At 40.8% G+C, this 25,043-nt stretch overlaps 1 pseudogene; it reads left to right on the top strand.

The window, feature by feature from the left end:
* Nucleotides 1-10,116: 10,116 nt before the first annotated feature.
* LOC124790188 lies at nt 10,117-10,233 on the top strand (annotated as a pseudogene).
* Nucleotides 10,234-25,043: the final 14,810 nt, after the last annotated feature.

The raw sequence follows: 25,043 nt of genomic DNA on the forward strand, positions 1-25,043 counted from the left end.
ATGTGTGTGATGTCCTTAGGTTAGTTAGGTTTAATTAGTTCTAAGTTCTAGGCGACTGATGACCTCAGAAGTTAAGTCGCATAGTGCTCAGAGCCATTTGAACCATTTTACGCAATGCCTGGGCCCGTCAACACCGACATTGTACTGTTGATGACTGGAAACATGTTGCCTGGTCGGACGAGTCTCGTTTCAAATTGTGTCGAGTAGATGGACGTGTACGGGTGTCGAGAACTCCTCATGAATCCATGGACCCTGCATATCAGCAGCGGACTGTTCAAGTTGGTGGAGGCTCTGCAATGGTGTGAGGCGTGTGCAATTGGAGTGATCTGGGACCCCTGATACGTCTAGATATGACACAAACAGATGACACTTAACGTAAGCACCCTGCCTGACCACCTGCATCTATTCGAGTGAATTGTGCGTTCCGACGGACTTGAACAATTCCAGCAGAATAATGCGGCACCCCACACGTCGGTAATTGCTATGGAGTGGCTCCAGGAACACTATTCTGCGTTTAAACATTTCCGCTACGCACCAAACTCCAGAGATATTATTGAGCATATCTGGGATGCCTTGCAACGTTCTATTCACAAGAGATCTCCACTCCCTCGTACTTTTACGGATTTATGGACAGCCCTGCAGGATTCATGGCGTCAGTTCCCTCCATCACTACTTCAGACATTAGCCGAGTCTATGCCACGTAGTTTTGTGCCAGTTCTGCGTGCTCACGGTGGCCTTACACGATATTAAGTAGGTGTACCAGTTTCCGTGGCTCTTCAGTGTATATTGTCGTGAATTACGTTCCTTGTTACAGCCGATTGTACTGATTGTCTGCTGTGAAATCGCTGCTTCCAATTAAGAATGAATTTTGCAAATAATATTGTTTCACAAATTATCGCGAAACCCTTAGCCGGTGAGATTACATAAATTATTTCCGTTGACAATGCAGATGTTGGATGGGTATTGAAAACATGTAACATAATCAAACTAATTTGTGTACACATTCAAATGTAATGGACACATTATTTACTCACTTTTGATTGGTGTTTATATTTAGAGGTTTCATACTGTCATTCCAGTTTTTTTTTTTTTTTAGATCTATAAGATCCTCATTGAGGAGGCGTACATCCATGTCAGATGAAGTTCTCGAAAATCGTGTGATGAACTGCTGGGAAGAGGTTACAGAACAGCACGCAGATGATTCAGAATCTGGAGGGGACTCTAATCAAGACGATGTATCTAGAGTCTGTCCTTTGAAACACTCATACAGCAACTGGTGGTGAGTAGGGCAATTCAGTGTCAATTGAACTAGAGAGTAAAATGTTTAGAGTCGATTCAGGACGTAGTGGAGATTGTTTGCTGTGCTCGAGAAAGCATTTTATGCAAGTCTTGCAACTGATTCTGATACTGAAGTATCTGCAGATGTAGGTTTATACAGGGTGTTACAAAAAGGTACGGCCAAACTTTCAGGAAACATTCCTCACACACGAATAAAGAAAAGATGTATTGTGGACATGTGTCCGGAAACGCTTAATTTCCATGTTAGGGCTCATTTTAGTTTCGTCAGTATATACTGTACTTCCTCGATTCACCGCCAGTTGGCCCAATTGAAGGAAGGTAATGTTGACTTCGGTGCTTGTGTTGACATGCGACTCATTTCTGTGAACGCTTGGGCAGGCAATGTTGGTGATGTCTTGATTGGGCCCCATGTTCTTCCACCTACGCTCAATGGAGCACGTTATCATGATTTCATACGGGATACTCTACCTGTGCTGCTCGAACATGTGCCTTTACAAGTACGACACAACACGTGGTTCATGCACGATGAAGCTCCTGCACATTTCAGTCGAAGTGTTCGTACGCTTCTCAACAACAGATTCGGTGACCGATGGATTGGTAGAGGCGGACCAATTCCATGGCCTCCACGCTCTCCTGACCGCAACCCTCTTGACTTTCATTTATGGGGCCATTTGAAAGCTCTTGTCTACACAACCCTGGTACCAAATGTAGAGACTCTTCATGCTCGTATTGTGGACGGCTGTGATACAATACGCCATTCTCCAGGGCTGCATCAGCGCATCAGGGATTCCATGCGATGGAGGGTGGATGCATGTATCCTCTCTAACGGAGGACATTTTGAACATTTACTGCAACAAAGTGTTTGAAGTCACGCTGGTACGTTCTGTTGCTGTGTGTTTCCATTCCATGATTAATGTGATTTGAAGAGAAGTAATAAAATGGCCTCTAACATGGAAAGTAAGCGTTTCCGGACACATATCCACATAACATATTTTCTTTCTTTGTGTGTGCGGAATGTTTCCTGAAAGTTTGGCCGTACCTTTTTGTAACACCCTGTATACATGGTCAAAAGTTTGTTGTGAACCCCTTTTCTTTTATATACGTCGTTCTCCTGAGAGCATATGCATACTTAAAGAAGCTGACATTGATAATTTTCTGCAGATGTTTTCAAACTTATCTGTGAAATCCCCATGTATAATTTTCGGCTCATTAACCATTGGTATGGATGGTTGACAACTTATAACTCATAATAGACTTGGAAATACACAATGAATTCAGCAGGATTACTAATTACTATCCCCAAAGAGTACGTACGGGCATGTATGCCATTGTTCTGCTGGCTAGGCCATTTTGACATTTAAATAGTTAAATGGAAGTCCCATTTGGGAACATACAACAACACCTTCCAACCAGACATTCTACTTGATGTTGGAAACATAGGGCATTCAAAGTGAACTGAGAACAAGATGTTTTAAGGAATATTTGTCCGCAGTGTCGGTCGCCGTTGTCTTGCTACAGGATATGTCCCCAGAAAGATTAAATGAGGGACAGGGTCACGAAGTAATAGAAACCCATTTTAATGATAGCAGTACTGTCACTGCCTTTTGACAAAGTTTGGAATCGAAGTAAGAACGACAGAAGTGCTACGAAACTTTGCCAGAATGGATTGTGAGATAGACGGAATTCAGGTGACTATTATATCTGCCCAATCACGGAATAAAAGCAGTAAAAGTGAAAGACATTCTACAGAACCGACTTAGTCTGTATGTTAGAATATCAAACCTCAAATTTCAATAAATGTAAAGAATTTCATTATCTGAAACGGAAACTAAGTCTAGACGACTCACGTAATGTAATTATTGACACCAGGCTAGCATACACATTTATAGCGGTCACGTCAGCTATCAGAATAGACAGGATACACGTAGCCAATAAACTAATGGACCAGCTGATTGGAGCGGAGACATGATCCATATGCTTCTCGGGTCATAACGCTCACCACATTTGACAAAGTACAAAATCAAAATAACAACGACAGAAATGCTAGGAAACGGTGGCGGAATGGTCTGTGGGATAGACGGAATTCAGGTCATTAATATACATGCCCCATCAGGGAATAAAGTGGAAGTGGCAATGGAAGTATCTCCCACTATGAACTTAAGTGAAAGTCAAGTGGAATAGTGTGGTAATACCACAGAAAAATGATTAGAGTGCGTAAAGCAGAAAGAAAACGTAAAACATTGATGTCAACATCAATATTCGCAAAACAGAAACAAGGCGTTCTTATTCAAATTCCTAACAGATCTTTCCAACGAACAAAATGTACTCTTGTATGCTAACCAATCAAATAAAATAAAAGTCAAAATATTAAATCTGACGTGGCAGCAAACCGAATGTTTTGAAGTGAGAGTGAAAGCGGATTTAATATCCAAAGATATGAAGACCCGCACCTTCCATACAGTCAAAACAATTATAAGTGCAAAGAAGAAATTCGTGACCGTACTAAAATCATTGAACTGGAGCACCATCCAAGAACAGAGGCAGATACTGAGGGCCATTACAAATGACTTGCCTACCTTATACACCGAATAAGAGACTGATGAACATGAAGACGAGAAATTGCTTATGCATATATGCAAAAAGGTATACGAAGAAGATAACCCACTCTGACGCAACCACTAAGAGACTGTAAATACTGTCCAGAAAAGTTCCAAAATAATATCTCCCGGCTCTGACTGACCACCAGTAGAATACTCTGTAACGTACTGATAGACATTCAAACTGTCGCTGTTAGATAAGTACGACAGGATATTATATATAATCTCAGTCCCACCAAAAGTGCAACAGTGAATATTGGTAATGACTCCAACAGAAAAAGACAGTAAGTCAAATCGAAAATTCTCAGAGGTCTTCGTATATAGCGGCCGTCAACTGTACAAGTTCATTTTGGAAAAATGCAGTTTTCTTCGTTTTTCAAAACATCTAGAATTACAGACCAGAAATCTTGTTGGATTCAGACTTCAAAATATTTTGCTGTATAACACTCAGTTCAACAACAAGCGGGAATAAAGTTCAAGATGCATACTATACTTCTGCAGAGACTGGTAGCTTCTTACAGGGGGCAATAACAACATTTAGGGACAGCATATAGCCTCAAACCACGCGCGAGTAAAATCGACCATTATTTCCTCAGGTTCGTACAAGGCGTTTTATCTTATCAACCACTGTTGTGATTCTCTTATTTACTGGGACTGAATGTCATGGATTTAATTTATAGCCGTCCCAACCTCCCGTTCCAAGACACACACATAATACAGTTCTGGCTTGAATGAACCACCCATCAAACCATCAAAAATTGGACTAGCGCGCAAAATCCCAAATATAGCGAAACGGATAATTACTTAAAAGCCTTTTTGTGGCTTTGCATGTACATCTGACTTCCTACACACTCTTAATTCCCACAATTGTAAACGGTCAAAAGTCGAAGAGTAAATAGTACAGGTACAGAATATTTCTCTCCACTATATGTTACCTTTAAATGAAAAAAGTTGCACTCCACTCTATATCGGCAAATTAATGAAAAAATTTGTACGTTACCACTCAAATATTCTTATGAAATAAAAATCATTTCTTGGACAAAATTTTGTAGTAGATGTAGATGTTTCAATGAATCAATTTCAAATTGAGTCTTGAGTAAAAATAATTTCTAAATTCAAATATAAAATTTACGACACTACAGATGTGGCCTCCGTAGGCTTCTTCTGGTCACTGCCTTCCTCCGTGTAAGCACATTATGATCATTACATTATTTATTGTATTCATGGAAGCAAACCTCTCATTATGCATGTAATTAACTATATTAACCACTTCGACTTCCGTGTACACTTTGGGTACTACTGGTGTCTTTCCCTACGCTACAGCTTAATGTCAATTTACCTTGCGCTCCTTGACACTAAAATTGATTTAACGTATATTCGTATTTAATGTTCTTCTTAAATGTTAATGATTTTCTGTTATTTTTCAGTCTTGACGTTATACGTGTATATATAGGGTTACTCTGTAAGGAAATATACTTTGACTTATAATGTTAGATGGTGGCACCTGGCATACATCATCTGCTCCGCTTTTACACTTCAACACTATGACCGAACTCATTTTTCACGTTTGATACCATTTCTGTTCTTCTTATTTTCCAGTACTAATTTCTTTAATTTTTAATGAACAAGATTCTTAAAGACAATAAGGTACTTGATTAAGGCAATAAATTCTGTCCTCCCTTACATTTGAAGTTCATATTCTATTATTCTGTACAGTTATCCTCTTTTTCAGTATTCATTTTTAAGCAGGTTCACAAAGTGACTGCGATATTTATTAAGCAGCTCCACAAAAGCGCCAGTGGGGAGTTTCAGTTCAAGTTTACTCTCTGACTGTGCTATGAGTTTTAGATATTCCCTCTGCTGCGTGCGGCCTGCGATAAAAAAAGAACAACTCAAGCTTCTGCTGCAGCAGGTGGAAACCGCTGAATACTAATAACAGCATAATACATAAATGTTTAAATACCTTTCACAGTATTCCATTATTTTCTCTTTAGAGTAAATGAAAAAACTATTCAAGGCTGACTCACCTCAGTTAATGGAATAAAATGTACAAAGTGTAAAAACACTTAGCAGTAACTTGTGAAGGAATAAATTCACTTTCCCAGTCATACTACATGTTACCGTGAGGCACATCGCATAATTGTTCTTTCGTAATGCCCTCCACACAAAAATTACTACCTCCATCCAAATGTAGACACATTATTTCTTTTTTTAGGGGGGTCTTGTGACTGGTTTGATGCGGCATACCACGAATTCCCGTCCTGTGATAATCTATTCAACTCAAAGTAGCACTTGAAGCTACGTCCTCAGTTATTTGCTGGATGTATTCCAATAACTGTCTTCCTTTACAGTTTTTGCTTCTGCAGCTCTCTCTAGTACAATGGAAGTCATTCCCTGATGTCTTAAAAGACGTCTCATCATCCTGTCACTTCTCCTTATCAGTGTTTTCCACATATTCCTTTCCTCTCCGATTCTGTGCAGAACCATCTCATTCCTTTCCTTATCAGTCCACCTGATTTTCAACATTCGTCTGTAGCACCACAGCTCAGATACTTCGATTCTCTTCTGTTACGGTTTTCCCACAGACCATGTTTTACTATCAAACAGTGCTATGCTCCAGACGTATATTCTCAGAAATTACATCCTCAATTTAACGCCTATGTTTGATACTAGCAGACTTCTCTTGCCCTTTAATGCCCTTTTTACCTATGCTAGTCTGCGTTTGATGTTCTCCTTGCTCCGTCCGTCATTGGTTATTTTGCTGCCTAAGTAGCATAAACCCTTACCTTCATCTACTTCGTGACCATCAGTCCCGACGAAAAGTTTCACACTCTTCTCATTTCTCCTGCTTATCATTACTTTCGTCTTCCTTCAGTTTACTCTCAGTCCACATTCTGCGCTCACTATATTGTTCATTCCATTCAGCATATAATGTAATTCTCCTTCGCTTTCACTCACGATAGCAGTGTCATCAGCGAATCGTATCACTGATATCCTTTCAACTTGAATTTTAAATCCACTCTCAAGCCTTTCTTTTATTTCCATCATTCCTTCTTCGATGTAATGATTGAAAAGCAAGAGGGGGGGGGGGGAGGGGAGGGAACTGTATATCTCTGTCTTACACCCTTTTTAATCCGAGCACTTCATTCTTGGTCGTCCACCCTTATTATTCCCTCTTGCATGTTGTACCTATTATATATTTCCAATCTCTCCCTATAGCTAACTCCCATCTTTCTCCGAATTTCGAACATCTTGCACCATTTTACATCGTTAAACGCTTTTTCCAGGTCAACAAATCCTATGGAAGTGCCTTGAGTTTTCCTAGTCTTGCTTCCATTACCATACGCAACGTCAGTATTGTCTGTCTGGTCTCTTTACCTTACCTAAAGTCAAACTGATTGTCATGTAATCCATTCTTAATTTTCTTTTCCACTTTTCTGAATATTATTCTTGTCAGCAACTTGGATGCACGAGCTGTTAAGCTGATAGTGCGATAATTCTCCCACTAGTCAGCTCTTGCAGTCTTCTGATTTGTGTGGATGATATTTCTCCTAAAGTCAGATGGTATGTCGTCAAACTCATACATTCTACACATCAACATAAATAGTCGTTTTGTTGCCACCCCCCCCCCCCCTCCCCCAATGATTTTAAAATTTCTGATGCCAGCAGTCACATATTTTTCGATTTCTTCGCATTTTTCATGCAACCATTTCGTCTTACTTTCCCCGCTGTGCCTATTTGTTTCATTCCTCAGTGACTTCTGTATTACCGATTTTCCCTAAACATTTTTGTACTTCTCTCTTTCATCGATCAGCTGAAGTATTTCGTTCGTTACCCGTGGTTTCTTCACATTTGCGCCCTTAGTAACTATGTTTTTCTTTCCCACTTCTGTTATGGCCCATTTTAGAGATATCCATTCCACTTCAACTGTACTGCCCACTGAGCTATTCGTTATTGCTATCCCTTATTGCCTTAGAGAACTTCAGCAGTGACTCATCATCCCTTAGTACTTCCGTATCCCACTTCTTTGCGTATTGTTTCTTTCTGACTAATCTCTTGAACTTCAGCTTACTCTTCATCACTAAAAATGTAAATGTCGGGGGCCGGTGTGGCCGAGTGGTTGTAGGCGCTTCAGTCTGGAACCGCGCCACCGCTACAGTCGCAGGTTCGAATCCTGCCTCGCGAATGGATGTGTGTGATGACCTTACGTTAGTTAGGTTTAAGTGGTTCTAAGTTCTAGGTGACTGATGACCTCAGATGTTAAGTCCCACAGTGCTCAGAGCCATTTGAACCATTTTTTGTAAATTTCGTGAGACTAGGACATCCCGTCGGGTATACCGTTGGTCGGGTGCAAGTCTTTCGATTTGACGCCACTTCGGCGACCTGCGCGTCGGTGGGGATGAAATGAAGATGATTAGGACAACACAACACACAATCCGAGTGGAGTAAATCTCCGACCCAACCGGGAATCGAACCCCAGCCCTTAGAACTGACATCATGTCGCTCTGACCAGGCAGCTACCGGGGACGGACTCTTCATCTCTACTACATTGTGATCTGAGTCTATATCTACTCCTGGAAACGCCTTACAATCGAGTATCTGATTTCGGAATCTCTGCCTGACCATGGTGTAATCTAACCGAAATCTTCCTGTGTCACCCGGTCTTTTACAAGTATACCGCCTCCTCTTCTGATTCTCGAACCGAGTATTCGCTATTACTAAAATTGTAAATTTTTGGTTAGGTCTTATGGGCCCAGACTGCTGAGGTCATCGGTCCCTAAGCTTTCACACTATGTAATCTAACTGAAAGTAACCTACGCTAAGGACAACACACTCACCCAAGCCCGAGGGAGGACTAGAACCTCCGACGGGTTGGAAGCCACGCGAACCGTGACAAGGCACCGCATACCGCTCGGCTATTCGCTATTACTAGCTGAAATTTATTTCAGAACTCGATTAGTCTTTCTCGTCTCTCATTTCTTGTCCGAAGCCGATATTCTCCTGTAAAATTTTCTTCTACTGCTTGCCCTATAACAACGTTGAAGTCCGCCATGACTATCAGATTTTCACCTCCCTTCACGTACCGTATTACCCGCTCAGTAGCCTCATATACTCTGTCTTATCTCGTCATCTTCAGCTTGCATCGTCGGTATGTATACCTGAACTCCCGTTGTCGGTGTTGGATTGCTGTCTATTCTGACAAAAACAAGCGTATCACTGAACAGTTAACTGTAACACACCCTTTGACCTACATTCCTATTCATAACGAATCCTACACTCGTTATACAATTTCCTGCTGCTGTTGTTATTACCCCATACTCTTCTGAGCGGAAATCTTTGTCTTACTTCCATTTCACTTACCTCACCCCTACTACATAAAAATTGAGCCTTTGCATTTCTATTTTCAGATTTTATAGCTTCCTTGCCAGATTAAAGCTTTTGATATTCCACACCCCGACTCGCAGAACGTTATCTTTTCGTTGATTATTCAATCTTTTTCTCATTCTTACCTCCCCTTTGGAAGTCCTCTTCCGGAGATCCGAATGGGGGACTATTCTGGAATCTTTTTCCAGTGCAGAGATCATCATGACACTTTTCAATCACAGGCCACATGTCCTGTGGATATACGTTACGTGTCTTTAATGCAGTGGTTTCCATTGCCCTCTGCATCCTCATGACGATGACCATAGCTGATTCTACCGCCTATAGGGGCAGTTTCCCGCCCCAATGACAAGAGAGTGCCCTGAAACTCTGTCCGCTTCTCCGCCCTTTTTGACAAGACCCTTGGCAGAATGAGGGAGACTTCTTACGCCGGCAATCTTCGGCAACCAATGCTGATTATTAATCAGATTTTAAGCGTTGGAAGGTTTCGTACCCGGGACTGAGGACGTTTTAATTACTAACCTAACACGCTATCCCTAGATCACAGTTGCTAAAACCGAACACAGTATAAACACATGAAGTGTCTCCTTTCCATGTTGCTGTTATGTAACTACACTACAGTTACATATCCAAGTACACCTGTTACACAACGGATATGCACCAAAAACTGTCTCTCTTAAAGGGAACAACAGTAGACATACTAGCCTGCATACTAGAGACTTATTCTCAACGATTCATTCAAATGTTCCTTCAGGTTAAGATGTTTGCCGCTATCAGGCTTAAGACCTATATCATTTAATATAACTGCTAATCAAAATTAAGACACTTATTATACTTAGGCAACGGCCTTTCCGCAGTGGATACACCGGTTCCCGTGAGATCACCGAAGTTAAGCGCTGTTGGGCGTGGCCGGCACTTGGGTGGGTGACCATTCAGCCGCCATGCGCCGTTGCCATTTTTCGGGGTGCACTCAGCCTCGTGATGCCGATTGAGGAGCTACTCGACCGAATAGTAGCGGCTTCGGTCAAGAATACCATCATAACGACCGGGAGAGCGGTGAGCTGACCTCATGCCCCTCCTATTCGCATCCTCGGCTGAGGATGACACGGCGGTCGAATAGTCCAGGTAGGCCACTCATGGCCTTAAGACGGAGTGCTTTATTTTACTTGCCTATTTTTTAAAACTTAAACATTAATTTATGTACTCAATGTTCAAAATTTCCCAACACCAGGCCTGCAATCGTAATGCATTTTAGTACACTCGCTAGGACACAGGAACTCAATTTTAAAAACTACCTGAAATGTATAAAACATTTTGAATTTGCCTTCACACATCAATCTCCGTTTCGTAATATCTCTTAAACAAGAAACAATCACTCTGATTTTCATCACCTAGGACAAACCTTCACACATCAATCTCCGTTTCGTAATATCTCTTAAACAAGAAACAATCACTCTGATTTTCATCACTAGGACAAACCTTTACGACATATGTCCCAAAATGATTTTACAAATACATTTTGGCATAGAACACGAGCTAACACGAGCTGGTTCATATATGACAAATTTCTGTAACTTCATTTCCTCTTCTTCCATTTTAGTTTCTTTGCTTAAAGTTTTTGCTAACATTTCAGTGGTTATAGCTTTATTATGAGTGCCTATAACCTTTTCATTTTCAGCTCATTTTTTTTTTCCATTGCAACTCCGTTCCTTCCTTATGCCGAATACATTTTGTAGCATTGTCGCTAATTACCATCTTATCACAGACGTAATACCCAACTTCAGTTACCTATCATCTTTTACAAACCTTACACCTATTACTTTCCCATACATGTCAGGTACATGCCACAGAGCAGTTGCTGTTGTTAATGGTGGAAAACTACTAAACCATAGATTTCTGATAGTGACTGTAAAAGTATTTCATTCTTACTACTCAATTTAATTACTTGCTTAGGTGCTGCTGCTAAATCTGCAGGTGCCTTCTCAAAATATTAGGTTAGTGCATAGCTTCGTAGAGTTTTAGTTTTGTATGTTGATATTCCGGTTGCTATGGGTTTATTTATAGATTGTCATTTTCCATTTCTAGTTAGTTGTTGCTACTTGAGTTTTCATACTGTCATTTTGTCTTTTGGAGATAGTGAATGGAGGTATGGACTCCAGAGAATGGAGTGCCAAATGGAGAAATAGGAACATTATCGGCGTACTCTTCTGCCTGAGTTCAGTATAGGGGGGACAGCAGCGGAGGCAGCCAGAAACATTTGCACCGTGTATGGGGACAATGCCGTTGGACAGAGCACGGCAATAAATGGGTTTCTCGTTCCAAGACGCTTCGTTTTGACATTATGACTCTCGGCGTTCAGAAAGACCTTCTGGAGTTGACGAAGATCTTTTAAATGCATTAATACCAAACGATCCATGTCAGCATACTCGAGAACTGGCAGTTGTGCTCAACTGTAATCATTCTACCATCGTGAGACATTTGCATGCTCTAAATCAAAAGCACAAAAATCGGCGGGTGGCCGAATGTGTATCACTCATGTAGTAGGCCTATTAATAACAGATTCCGTTCTTTCTGGCCTGGCGCAATAGGTAACATTGCGTCAGTCTCATCAGAGTACAATGCGATGACTGTCGCACTGCATCTTTCAATTCTTCATCAATCTTCCATGGCTTCCAGACGCTCTTTGCTGGTCGGCCGACTGTCAGACTGCAGTCACCACCGCACGCTGCTTATGGCCAGGTACCTTTTACCCTGGCGGGTTGAGTTACAGCCTGGTAGCTCGTATTTCACTCAACCGTTTTCCGAGAACATTACTACAAAGATTATCTTCCATCTACAGCTTTAATGCTGTCACTCAGCAGATATTTTTCAAACATCCACTTTCAATCAACGGAATAAAAATCAGGCCAACAAAAATAAGTCATTAAAATTCCACGACGAATGACTGGCAATGCCAGTGACGAAAATATTATAGTCACGAAAGACAAGGACAAAGAAAAGGTTCTAAAACTTATTTGTTATTCAAATGACTCAAACGGGAAAGGAAATATCCGAAAATCCTAACTTATGAATGTCGACTCGAGCACAAACCAGCTATACAGGGAACATACATTGAAGAGAAAAAGAAACTGGTACACCTGCCTAATATCATATAGGGCCCAAGTGAGCATGCAGAAGTGCCGCAACACGAAATGGCATGGACTCGACTAATGTCAGATGTAATGCTGGAGGCAACTGACACCATGAATTAAGCAGTGTGTCCATAAATCCGTAAGAGGACGAGGGGGTGGAGATCTCTTTTGAGAACCAGGTTGTGAGGCATTCCAGGTATGTTCTATAATGTTCATGTCTGGGGACCTTGGTCGCCAGCGGAAGTGTTTAAACTCAAGAGAGCGTTGCTGGAGCACTCTGTAGGAATTCTGGACGTGTGGGGTGTCGCATTGTCCTGTTGGCATCGCTCAAGTCCTTTGGAATGCACATTGGACGTGAGTGGAGCCAGATGATCAGACAGGATCCTTACGTACGTGTCACCTGTTAGAGTCGTATTTAGATGTATCAGGGGTCCCATATCACTCCTACTGCACACGGACCACATCATCACAGACTCTCTACCAGTTTTAAATTGCAGGGGTCCATGGATTCATGTGGTTGTCTCCATATTCGTACACGTTCATCCGCTCGATACAATTTGAAACTAGAACCGTACAACCAGGCTACATGTTTCCAGTCACCAACAGTCCAATGTTGGTATTGACGCCCAGGCGAGGCGTAAAGCTTTGTGTTGTGCAGTCATCAAGGATAAACGAGTGGACCTTCGGCTCCGAATGCCCGTATCGCTGATATTTAGTTGAATGGTTCGCACGCTGACACTTGTTGATGGCCCAGCATTGAATTCAGCAGCAATTTGCGGAATGGTTGCATTTCCCTTACGTTGAACGATTCTCTTCAGTCGTTGTCGGTTCCGTTCTTGCAGGATCTTTTTCCGGCTGCAGCAATGTCGGAGATTTAATATTTTACGGGATGCCTTTTATTCAAGACACACTCGTGAAATGGTCGTACGAGAAATTCCCCACTTCATCGCTACCTCGGAGATGCTGTGTCCCATCGCTAGTATTTATGTGTGTGAAGTCTTATGGGACTTAACCCCATCGCTAGTGCGTCGACTATAACATTACATTGGAACTTATGTAAATTTTGATAAGTTGCTATTGTAGAAGCAGTAACCGATCTAACAACTGCACCAGACACCTGCCTGTTTACATACCTCTGTATTTGAAAACGCATGCCTATACCAGTTTCTCTGGCCCTTCAGTTTATTAGGGAGTGAAGTCAGCAAGAACCTGTACAAAACAATGGTCACTAAAGGAGAATAAAATTAAGATAATGAAGAGGGAGACTGTCAGGCAACGCACAAAGTGTCCAGAGTGTGCTACAGGGAATGCCAGAAAGATGGTATGTGGAACAAATTTTCCAACCGCCAACACAAATCCAATGAAGAACCTGAACGCCTGTAGATGATTCGTGCAGGTAGGCGACGTATTTTAAAATTCAGCACTCGTAATTACGAATAAATTATGAAATAGGGGGTTTAAAATTCTTAAATACCAGAACAAACTGTATGATAATTTTCTTCGCGATACGGTTTTATATCGAATCTTTAGGAATTCGTCTAACAAAATACGTACCAAACGAAGTGCATAAAGTAGAGGATCCGCAGTTAGCACAGGCCCCATTAACACCCAACATCAACACATGCGTTTTTTTTAAAGAGCAGCTACACGAAGAAGCCAACGGGAAGACGAATGCATAGCGAATAACAAAGAAGGCAAGTCTGCAAAATCAAAGTGATCACAAACATGTAAATTGGAGAAAATACGAAGAAACTTGTACAGCCCACTGACCAGCTCAAACGTGAGCTCACTGTGGTATACAGCGCTACACAGGAAAATCATTATCACTCAACTTTTGTCCTATCTCTACGTGAGCTAACTATTATCTCGAAACGCCATGGAACATGGGCTTACATATTGTCAATAACAGGAGTGTAAATAGACTAAGGAAAAGTGGTCTTTGTAACTAAAGCAGTAAACATGTGCACCTGAAATGAGATAATACTACTTGCCCAGAAATTATTTCCAAAAATGAAATGTAATTCGTACCGTTTCAAGTATTACATCGTTATCAGAGGAGGAGAAGTCACACTGGAGAATCATTAGCGGTATTTAATAACAGAGAACAATAATGTGATGCAATTGTTGATGTATGAAACCTTTACTTTATGCACCTTCCTTAATAGTTACAATAGCATATGAAGAGAAAATATAAAACTTTGACTGAATGCCTGGTATTTCTAGACAATATTTCATGGTATATGGAAATCCCATGTACAAGAACATTAATCACGCTAAGCATAAACATAAAAGAAGGGCAGTTATCTACAAACAATTTGCTTCTACATTTACATCTCCATAGATATTCCACAAGTCATCGTATGGTGCTTGGCGGAGTATATCCTGTGACAGTAGTCAAAATTTACTTTCCTGTTCCACTCGCAAATATAGCGAAGGAGAAACGGCTGTCTATATGCCTCCGTACGAGCCCTAACCTGTCTAATCTTTGTGGATATTACCCGAAATTTATGTTGGCGGCAGTAGAATCGTTCTGCAGTTAGCTTCAAATGCAGGTTCTGTGTTCCACTGTTGTAGCGATCAACAAGATGATCCTGAAGCTATTCATTCGTTTATGGCAAATACCTACAAAACGTAAGGAGAGCAGTTAGGTTCTTTGCAGAAGAGTGTTCTCATCGTGAAAAGCTTTAAAGGTCTGTGTTTTTAACCGTTATAAAAATATTAAATAACTGGGAAGATGAATAAAATATATCAACGAAAAAGAAGTGCCACTGATGAGAGAAACTCAACAAAAACTTTAACAGGGCTAAAACAATTCATTTGGGACTACAGGACAGCTTTATTGTACGAATGGGTTCAGCTAATGAAGTGTACTATATTCAAAAGCATTTCATCATTTCTGCATCCCGCTCCATCAATTGCTTCATCACAATGATTTTCGGAGTCGGTTAGAGTTCGTGTCTAGGAAAAATGATTTGAAATTCCTTTGCAAGATTTTGTTTATAGTTGAAGTGTCATAAATTCACCTCTGGCGCATTTTTGTTTATGGGTAAAACGTCATAAATACACCTTTGGCGCATCCATCCATCTTCCCAGTATGCCCATCTGGTGAACACAAAACTCCGTCTGGCTGAGAGAAATGGTAAACAAAGGCCTTGGTCTGTCTACGTGTGGGCTTTTCAAGAATCCCATCATCGGTGCACAAATACTTGCAGTTTTTGACATACGTTGCCGTAGTTATTGGAGGACATAGCACTGAACTGTTCTCTGGGGAACAGTCAACATTCGAAAGGTCTACGAGAAAGGACCGATGAGTCCCGAATACGTCCAGTGCCGTATAAAACGGGCTTTTGCTGTGATTAGTTCGACGCGCAGCGTGAATTACACTGTTACTAACAGTAGAATGCATTAAAATACTCCAATAATCATAGTACACTGCCTGTATTCAGATGTAATGCACTCTGCGTTATACAGAGGCAGAGGGAATCTGATTGCAGCCAGTTTACTAATATTACTTAATTATGTTAATGCGTCCTGCTGTTGATTGTACTGACCCATTTTACTACTGATGTCATTTTAGGTGACAAATTGTGGTATTTACAGGTTCCCAAGCACTAGTAAGAACGATACCATAATTATACAGTCTCACTAAAATAATTTTCATAATTGATGCCATCTCTCAGGAACCCGTGATCTCAGTAGTTATAACTAACGCAAAATTGTACGAAGTACACATTCATCATTACATAACCATAGAATTGTTGGTATCGACAGTAACATGGAGATTGGGCAGTGAACAAACAATGCCCGTATCTTGGTGTTCTCGAAGACGTGGAAATTTATACTGCTGAAAGAAAATAACCCGACAAGGTTCTTGACGAACAGAACGAATTTTTTCGCAACGTCCATTTAATTATTTACTATGGCGTTCTCCGTTAAATGAACAGTACTTTATATGCTCCCTCGCTCTGCTAACTTGAACGTGTTTATTCAGTTACTTGAACATAGCTATAAGATGATCATCGCCGATTGCGGCCTGCGACTTGCGTAAACACATCAGTGCATAGGTCTTAAGTAATCCTGATATGGTACGCGGTGAACGCTAATGAAGTCCACCTGAGTAGTGGCGCCGTCAGCGCGGCAGGTTGCTAACTGCAAGAGTCCGCGTTCGTTTCCCGCCCGGCTCGGAGATTTTCTCCGCTCGGGAACTGAATGTTTTGTTGTCCTCCTGTACGTATCGTCATAACTGACTCTCCACTATTGAGATGATTGAATGGGTACGTCCTCAATTTCAAGAAACTACAGAAAACAAAAAAAACGTTGTGGACACAATATTTCCCCACAATACTGCCATACAACTTCTTTATTAATGTATAGTAACATCGTTTACTGAAAGTCATAACTGAGTTTGCAACCAGATTCCTTTTCCCTTTTTATCTTAAAGTAAGACTCCTAAGTACTTTATTTATTAAATTAAAGCAACTTCTTAAAGTTGTGTTTTAACAGATTTAGGATTTAAATATTGAAAATTAGATGCGTTTCTTAATTTCATACTGTCTTACGAAAGGTATAAACAAGAAGAAAATATATCTACACTTTACTGTGCAGCTGTTTCTACATTTGCTTTTTATCTTGTAACGTATGATCAGAGCCCTAATTTCGTGTTCACTAAAAACATTAAACATGTATGCATTCATACAGTATCATATCATTTAACATGTACAGTGACGCAGCAAAACAAAAATATGTAGTATCAAAGTTCAGATCAATATCAACTTCTATTTTCTTCTAAGACGGTACATGGCAACCATTTTCTCCACATTTTCTTCACTTAGACCCCATATGTTAAGAAAGGTGTTCATACGTTAGAAGAACGGACACCTTCATACTTAAATGAAGATATTTCAGAGAAATTCGCATTAATCTGAAAGTCTTTTACATTTTCACCACAAAGTATTATTTTTGTCAACTACATAAATTCAAAATCAGGATTTCATCCGATGGTGCTGGTTATCTTAAAAGATGCAAAACCCACCTCTACACAGAATGAGCGCAAATATATTTCAGCGTATTCAATGACTGTCTGTGATTCCATGAGTTACTCGTGGCTTTCAACTTTGTTATTGCCCCAGGAAAATGCGCTAAATTTGATTTGATGTAAATCAGGTCTTGGCCCAAATCTGTATTCTGGAGCGTCACCTCCGCATCTTTAATTCAAGTATTATTAGTAGCTTCGAAAGTGTCTATGACTAAAATTATCATAATTTAACGGTTATTTACCTTGTTTGTGAAAGACCGCGTATTCAAATTGTCATATTTTAGACGTACTGTTTCAGCTACATGAAGTAGCATGTGGACCAAACATGTAACATGCTTTAAGTTGGGATAAAATATTTTGATTGCGTTTCCAGCGTTCTTCACTTACGGAGCATAATAGCTTAACAATAGGACCCTTTCGTTATTTAAATTTGTTAACACTAACTATATCATCTATTGAGCCGAAGTAGGCTGCTAGAACTAGCTGCGATATTGATAGAGTGTAACAAAATTCGCAAAATTACTCAAGCTCTGCATTTTGGGCGCAATTCATATGAATACAAAACACTAATAAAAGATGTTATCATGCAAATTATTGCAGTATATGCAATGAGGCAGAAAAAATGATATAAGATGCATTACAAATGCCTACATCCATACAGATTTATCGATGATATCTTCGAAATGCATTTACACCCCAAATGCCCAAAACATTCAAACCTGCATTCAACATGCATTTATATGGATTTCCGGGCTCCACACGTCATGCATACTTTTAATATATTAGGATAACGTCCTTTAATTTTTTAAATACTTTGTTCTATAAGCAGTGGTTCTTGAACAAGACAGTCTTAAAATATTACCAACTGCCTGGGACCCCATGCGCAAAATATACAGAATATTTATTTCTCTTAATCATCCCCGAGAAGCTTGTATAACTTATTATGGTTCAAGTGAAATAATGTAAATCGACAAGGAGCAGCCCTCCTGATGTTTCCCTAACCGTCATCATCCTCCAGGTAAGAATAGTAACATCGTTAACATCGAAATATCAGTCGCATTTACTAGGAACGCCTACGCATGTCTTCCGCACGCAAATATCACAGAAACAGCATCGAGATGTACTATTAACTTTCGGCACACGCTTGACGTCTTACTGCCTATCTGCTTCTTCATTTTGAAACTTAACATTCTTTTTTGCGCTTATACAATTTTGCTGCAAGCGATTAACTCTTAGTAAAGAAGCTATTTGAATTTTTTTAACCTTCCTCTCGCAGCTGAATCGCGAAAATAGCCGCTTCGGTGCAACATTTTCTGGCTCTATCTTAACGAACTTTGACCAAAAAACAAAAAAGTTCTCAGAATTTCCCCTGAGCACACGCTTCTATCTCGTTCGTCGTAGATTTTAATCAGGAAAGCGCTGACTTTCTCTGAAAATTTTCCAGCTTGGCTCATTTCCTCGGTATTCTGCTGTTTATGTTTAGTAGTTACGGCTATAGAACATTTTAAAAACTGTGCTTAGGGAGTTGCTTCGCTGAGGCCAGTTATTACAATAGAGTTTTTGTGATAAAGTGTTTTCTGCAATTAACTTTCATTTCTCGACGTGTAACTTCTTAAAGCTGAGACCACAAATGGTTTCTGTTCTGCGTTACATACAGTATTCAGTCAAACATTTCGCTTTTTAAGTGTTGCCTGACGTTATCACTTACTTCTTAGAAGTTTCGCCAACCTTATTCTCCAGTAGCGTATTTCATATTGTCTGGAATTTTCCCAATGAACTGAAGTCATCTAAAAAATAACTCCTGGGAACAGTCTAACAATGTAGGTGAAGCGTCCTCCTAAACATATACAATGCACGTCCTTCAGCAACAGGTCAGTCTGTAAGAAGACATATTTCTAATAATGATTTATCGATATTTATTAGTATTATGTCACGACAAATTTTAAAATGAGTTTGGCAACGACGATTTCCATCTACATGACTTTCGTTAGTGAAGGATAATGTGTTATTACAGCACAGGTGATTGTTCCTTGCCTGCTTCTAGATATTAGTGTACAGAGTAAAGCTCGTACGACCAATGTTTACAGACTTCATTTATGTTTTAAATCGAACTTCTGAAATAAATTTACCATCTAACGAAAGGTCTTACGAAATTACCGAATGATGACACAATAAAGTTTCAGGTATCGCGGGGAAGTACAGAAGAAGGAAAATGACTTAGATGAAACTATACCTCTAACGCTCTGTATAGACATAACAACCCAAAATAGTTGCCAAACAGCCGCAAGTAGGTAAATCATCCGGAAGTATCAAGCACGAGTACAGACATCAATACAAGCGATGATTCACATAAGCAACAAATACTGAAATTTGATTTTATGCACTGCTACAGAAATTTGTACATAAATATACTAACATGTTTCAACTGTGAACGACTTCCATTAATTGAAAAAAGGGGTTAACTAATTAACCTATGATTAGGTATTGTTTAAATTCAGTTGGCTACTGGTAGCTAATCTGTCCGATCTTCATATGGAAATGTTTTTAGAAGCTTTGACACGAAATATGATTTTGAGCTGGTATACAACAAAACTTCCCCCCATGAACCATGGATCTTGCCGTTGGTGGAGAGGCTTGCGTGCCTCAGCGTTACAGATAGCCGTACCATAGGTGCAACCACAACGGATGGGTATCTGCTCAGAGGCCAGAGAAACGTGTGGTTCCTGAAGAGGGGCAGCAGCCTTTTCAGTAGCTGCAGGGGCAAAGTCTGGACGATTGACTGATCTGGCCTTGTAACATGAACCAAAACGGCACTGCAGTGCTGGTACTGGGAACGGCTGAATGGAAGGGGAAACTACAGCTGCAATTTTTCTCCAGGGCATGCAGCTTTACTGTATGGTTAAATGATGATGGCGTCCTCTTGGGTAAAATATTCCGGAGGTAAAATAGCCCCCATTCGAATCGCCGGGCGGAGACTACTCCGGAGGACGTCGTTGTCAGGAGAAACAAAAGTAGCACTCAATGGATCGCAGCATGGATTGTCAGACCACGTAATCAGGCAGGTAGGTTTAAAAAATTAAAAAGGGAAATGAATAAGTTAAAGTTAGATATAGCAGAAATTTGTGAAGTTCGGTGGCAGGAGGAACAAGAGGAGGAGGAGGAGATTAGTGTTTAACGTCCCGTCGACATGGAGGTCATTAAAGACGGAGCAGAAGCTCGGATTAGGGAAGAATGGGGAAGGAAATCGGCCATGCCCTTTCGAAGGAACCATCCCAGCATTTGCCTGAAGTGATCTAGGGAAATCACGGAAACCTAAATCACGGTGGCCGGACGCGTGATTGAACTGTCGTCCTCCCGAATGCGAGTCCAGTGTGCTAACCACTGCGCCACCTCGCTCGGTAGGAGGAACAAGACTTCTGGCCAGGTGAATACAGGTTTATAAATATAAAATCCAATAGGCGTAATGCAGGAGTAAGTTTAATAATGAATAAAAATAGGAGCGCGCGTAAGCTACTACGAACAGCATAGTGAACGCATTATTGTAGCCAAGATACACACTAATCCCACGCCTACCACAGTAGTACAAATTTATACGCCAACTAGCTCGGCGGATGACGAAGAGATTGAAGAAATGAATGACGATATAAAAGAAATTATTCAGATAGGGGAGGGAGACTAAAATTTAATAGTCATTGGGGACTGGAATTCGATAGTAAGGAAGAGAAGGTAAAGTATAGGTGAACATGGAATGGCGGTAACGAAAGAAATAAGAAGCCGCCTGGTAGAATTTTGCACAGAGCATAGCTTAATCATAACTAACACTTGGTTTAAGAATCATGAGAGAAGGTTGTATACGTGGAAGAGGCTTGAGTACGCTGGAAGGTTTCAGGTACATTATATCATGGCAAGACACAGATTTAGGAACAAGGTTTCAAATCGAAAAACTCGTCCAGGGGCATATATGTACTCTAACCACAATCTATTCGTTATGAACTGTAGATTAAAACTGAAGAAACTGCAAAAAGGCGGGAATTTGAGGAGATGTGACCTGGGTAAACTGAAAGAACCAGAGTTTGTAGAGGATTTCAGAGAAAGCATTAGGGAACAATTGATGAGAACAGGGGAAAGATATACAGTGGAAGAAGAATGGGTAGCTTTGAGAGATGAAATAGTGAAAGCAGTAGACGATCAAGTAGGTAAACAGACGAGGGCTATCAGAAATCCTTGGGTAACAGAAGAGATACTGAATTTAATTGATGAAAGGAGAAAATATGAAAATGCAGTAAACGAAGGAGGCAAAGAGTGATACAAAGCTCTCAAAAATGAGATCGACTGGAAGTGCAAAATGGCTAAGCAGAGATGGCTAGAGGATAAGTGGAAGGATGTAGAGGCATATATCACAAGGGGAAGATAGCTACTGTCTACAGGAAAATTAAAGAGACCATTGGAGGAAAAGGAACCACTTGTATGAATATCAAGAACTCAGATGGAAAACCAGTTCTATGCAGAGAAGGGAAAGCAGAAAGATGGAAGAAGTATATAGAGGGTCTATTCAAGGGCGTTGTACTCGAGGGCAATATTATGGAAATGGAAGAGGACGTAGGTGAAGATGAAATGGGAGATATGATACTGCCTGAAGAATTTGACAGAGCACTGAAAGACCTAAGTCGAAACAAGGCCCCAGTAGTAGACAACATTCAATTACAAATACTGATAGCCAGCCCTGACAAAAATCTACCATCTGGTGAGCAAGATGTATGAGACAGTCGAAAAGCCCTCATACTTCAAGAAGAATATAATAATTCCAATCCCAAAGAAAGCAGGTGATGACGGGTGTGAAAATTACCGAACTATCAGTTCGATAAGTCACGGCTGCAAATACTGACACGAATTCTTTACAGGCGAATGGGAAAATTGGTAGAAGCCGACCTTGGAGAAGATCAGTTTGGATTCCGTAGACATATTGGAGGCAGTACTGGCCCTACGACTTATCTTAGAAGATAGATTAAGGAAAGACAAACCTAGGTTTCTAGCATTTGTAGACTTAGAGAAAGATTTTGACAATTCTGACTGGAATACTCTCTTTCAAATTCTGAAGGTGGCAGAGGCCAAATACAAGGAACAGAAGACCATTTAAAATTTTTACAGATACCAGATGGCGATTATAAAAGTCGAAGGGCACGAAAGGGAAGCAGTGGTTGAGAAGGGAGTGAGATAGGCTTGCAGCCTATCTCTGATGTTTTTTAATTTGTATATTGAGCAAGCGGTAAAGGAAACAAAAGAAAAATTTGGAGTAGAAATTAAAATTCGTTGAGAAGAAATAAATACTTTGAGGTTTGTCCTTGACATTGTAATTCTGTCAGAGACAGCAAAAGATCTGGAAGAGTAGTTGAACGGAATGGAGAGTGTCTTGAAAGACATCAACAAAAGCAAAACGAGGATAATGGAATGTAGACTAATTAAATCAGGTGATGCTGAGAGAATTAGATTAGTAAATGAGGCACTTAAAGCAGTAGATGAGTTTTGCTATTTAGGGACCAAGATAACTGATGACGGTCGAAGTAGTGAGGATATAAAATGTACTCTGCCAATGGCAAGAAAAGCGTTTGTGTAAAAGAGAAATTTGTTAACATCGAGTATAGATTTAAGCGTCAGCAAGTCTTTTAAGTATTTGTGTGGTGTGTAACCACGTATGGATGTGAAACATGGCCGACATGGACGACAAATAGTTTAGACAACAAGAGAATAGAAGATTTCGAAATGTGGTGCTACAGAAGAATGCTGAAGGCTAGATCGGTAGTCACGTAACTAACGGGGAGGTACTAAATAGAATTGGGGAGAAGTAGGAATTTGTGACACTCCTTGACTAGAAGTGATCTGTTGGTAGGACATGTTCTGAGGCATCAATGGATCACAAAGATAGTACTGGAGGGCAGCGTGCAGGATAGAAATCGTAGAAGGAGACAAAGAGATGCATGCATTAAGCAGATACAGAAGGATGTAGGGTGCAGTAGTTACTTGGAGATGAAGAAGCCTGCACAGGATAGAGTAGTATGGAGAGCTGCATCAAATCAATCTCTGGACTGAGACCATAACAACAACAGAAAAACTTAAGTCCATAGAGCACGAATCACCAAAGTTTCTAGGGAGAAATCTGGATGAAAACAGCTGGATCTTCGCAATGAAACTGTGATTCCAGTAACCACAAAACAGTTTGAGTGCTGTTCGTTCTGATTCTGAACAACAACGAAGAATTCTACCTTTGTATTCATTTGGGAAATTATATTAATCATAAAAATTCAGGTGCTTCACGCTTATTAATCACTGTTTGTTTGCAATCACCGCCACATACGTCTTCTGAAAGATGAAAGATTTCAGTCTACAAAATTTGCCTGATCTTTAGTGCTCATTAAATGAGCTGCTGTAATAAACTCAAGAGCCAAAGGAACTGGTGCACCTCCTTAATATCGTGTATGGCCCCCGCGAGCACGCCGAAGTACGTGGCATGGACTCGACTAATGTCTGAAGTTGTGCTGGAGGGAACTGACACGATGAATCCTGCAGGGTTGTCCATAAATCCGTAAGAACACAAAATGTTGCAAGGCATCACAGATATGCTTAATAATGTTCATGTCTGCGGAGCTTAGCGGCCACTGGAAGTGTTTAAACTCAGATGAGTGTTCCTGGAGCCACTCCGTTATAATTCTGGATGTGTGGGGAGTCGTATTGTCCTGCTGGAATTGCCGAAGTCCGTTGGAATGTACAATCGACATGAATGGATGCAGGTGATCACACAGGATGCGTACGTACGCGCCACCTGTCAGAGTCGTATCTAGACGTATCAGGGACCCCATATCACTCCAACTGTGCACGACCCGCACCATTCCAGGGCCCCCTACAGCTTGAAGAGTCCCCTGCTGACATGCAGGGTACATAGGATTCATGAGGTTGTCCCCATAACCGTACACGTCCATCCGCTCGACACAATTTGAAACGAGACTCGTCCGAGCAGGCAACATGTTTCCAGTCATCAACAGTCCAATGTCGGTGTTGACATGCCCAGGTGAGGCGTAAAGTTTTGTGTCGTACAGTCAACAGAGGACTCAAGTGGGTCTTCGTCTCCGAATGCCCATATCGATGATGTTTCGTTGAATGGTTCGTACGCTAACACTTGTTGATGGCCCAGCATTGAAACGTGTAGCAATTTTCGGAAGGGTTCCTCTTCTGTCATGCTGATCGATTACCGTCAGTCACCGTTGGTCCCGTTCTTGCAAGATCTTTTTCCTGCCGCAGCGATGTCGGAGATTTGATATTTAAAGGATGCCTGATATTTACGGTGCACTCGTGAAATGGTAGTACGGGAAAGTCCCCACTTCATCGCTACCTCGGAGATGCTGTGTCCAATCGCTCGTGCGCCGACTATAACACCACGTTCAAACTCACTTAAATCTTGATATCCGGCCGGAGTGGCCGAGCGCTTCTAGGCGCTACATGTTCGAATTCTGCCTCGGGCATGGATATGTGTGATGTCCTTAGGTTAGTTAGCTTTAAGTAGTTCTAAGTTCTAGGGGACTGATGACCTCAGGAGTCCCATAGTGC

Source organism: Schistocerca piceifrons, chromosome 3, assembly GCF_021461385.2.
Source record: "Schistocerca piceifrons isolate TAMUIC-IGC-003096 chromosome 3, iqSchPice1.1, whole genome shotgun sequence".
Lineage (NCBI taxonomy): Eukaryota > Metazoa > Arthropoda > Insecta > Orthoptera > Acrididae > Schistocerca > Schistocerca piceifrons.